Source organism: Neophocaena asiaeorientalis, unplaced genomic scaffold (assembly GCF_003031525.2).
Source record: "Neophocaena asiaeorientalis asiaeorientalis breed wild unplaced genomic scaffold, Neophocaena_asiaeorientalis_V1.1 scaffold130, whole genome shotgun sequence".
NCBI classification, from domain to species: Eukaryota; Metazoa; Chordata; class Mammalia; order Artiodactyla; family Phocoenidae; genus Neophocaena; species Neophocaena asiaeorientalis.
The window spans coordinates 9,438,706-9,440,908 of NW_020173397.1; positions in this window are offsets into that span (position 1 = coordinate 9,438,706).

A 2,203-nucleotide genomic window follows, 5' to 3' on the forward strand; every position below is an offset into this window, starting at 1 on the left:
GCTGTCGGGCGGCCTCGCCTCACGGCCGGGAGAGAAAACACGCAGTCGCCAAAGTTTCGGCAGCACTTTTCCTCTTTCTTTCCCTCCGTAGAAGAAACGCCGGCGGGCGTGTATCCCGGCTGGGCAGTGGGAGATGCTGGGCCTGGCGTGGGTGATCGGTCCTCGCTGTAAAGTGAGGCGAGTGATGCTGTCCTGGTCACCCCTCACGGGGCTCTTGGGGAACTCGGGACACGACCCTCGCCGTGACAGCGCTCGGGAAAGTCGACCAGCCCCTTGGGAAGTGTGCGGAGGTGGTATTACTATGGCACAGCGGGCGCCTACCCCCGTCCACCGATGCAGCCTTTGAAATCTTTCTCATCCACTGGGCAGCTATTTCTTGAGCACTTACTGTGGACCCACACGCCTGCTAGGCGCTGGGGATTCAGTGGTGAGCCCTGCCTCACCTTGTTGGTAAAGTGGGGACAATTATAGCTTTCTCAGGGGACAGCTCAGGTACCTTCTCAGAAATGCCTACATGACTGCCGCATCTAAGTTAGCACTCCTCCTCCCTCCCTTCACTCATGTCCTCCCTGTTTTTCCTCATAAAGTTCATAATGCTACTGAGTTGTGCTGTGTAGGAAACTTTATTTTTCCATCTGTCTCAATCCCTCAACATTTCCCCCTCTGTTACGGGCCAGTGAGCAGGAACTTGTGTCTGGCACCTAGTAGGAGCGCAAGAAATTTTTGACCGATGAATAAATGGATGAATTGCAAAGTCCCTTCGTAGTATCTGTCACCCAGCTGGTGCCCAAGGATGACACTTCAGGGTTGTCCCAAGAGCTTATGGAAGTTTTGATGACACTGTATCTCAATGGTTAATTGTTAGGGAGGCATGGGAGTGTCCGTTTGCTGTGAAATTTACTCAGTAGACGCAAATCTGTTTTTTGTTTGTTAGTTTGTTTTGGTTTTGGTTTTTTGGTTGTTGTTTTTTTTTTGCCTTACACGGGCTTCTCACTGTTGTGGCCTCTCCCGTTGCGGAGCACAGACTCCGGACGCACAGGCTCAGCGGCCATGGCGCACGGGCCCAGCCGCTCCGCGGCATGTGGGATCCTCCTGGACTCGGGGCACGAACCTGTGTTCCCTGCATCAGCAGGCGGACTCTCAACCACTGCGCCACCAGGGAAAACCGCAAATCTGGTTTTTAAAAGCCTTGCGTAAAATACCTGCAAGAATTTTAAAAAGCGATATTCATCTTTTCTTAGGGAGACAAGCTCATTCCTTTCTTCCTGTTGGAATTAGCACCCATCTACAAGAACTGACACTTGGAGTCATTGTCTTTTCTGGGGACACAGAGAAGTTGGGGAGTGGGTAAGATACAGTGAGTCTGTTGGCGGTTTTTTATTTTTAATATTTTCACTTTAGTTATGAGATGCTAAGAGCGTTTTACTGTCAAAACAAGAATGGTTTTGGCAAATTGTAGCAGAATGAAATCATGTGTGTCTTTGTTTTCAAAGGTGTGTTGTAATTGCTATTACCTGGTATCTGTTTTCAAGGTGTTAAATCTGGACCTCTGGACCATTGGATACTGGTGGGCTGCTGGAAACAGTATCAACAGAGTGTGTTTAAACAGGTCAAAAATTAGTCTCCTTACAGGCACAACATTTTTAAGAATGGTCTAAGATACTAATACTATATAGCAACACAACTTTTAAAGAATATCGGTTATGTTTTTTTTTGGAAGCATAGTTGATGTACGATATTATGTAAGTTACACAGTGTACAATATAGTGATTCATAACTTTTAAAGGTTATACTCCATTTATAGTTATTATAAAATCTTGACTCTATTCCCTGTGTTGTAAGTATATCTTTATAGCTTAACACAACTTTTAAAGAATATCTAATATCTTTTAAGTTAAAACCACGGTAACTCCAGTGAAGACAGACTATAGCCTTCCTACTGTGTGTTTGCACATTTTTGTTCTCTGAAAGCCAGTAATCAAATGAAACGTGTTACTGCCACCATGTCCAAATCTTCAACAGAAGTGGCTGTATTAATTTAGAAATAATATTTAGTTCCAGCATTGCACATATGAATTCATTTTGCCTGATCCGTCATCCCATAGCTACTATTGAACTTTCTCCACTTCTCTGGAGGTGCAGGATGCCCCTCTTTCCCTCGGAGTTGTGAACACATTGTGTTCTAGAGGTTCCCTTGTATCTT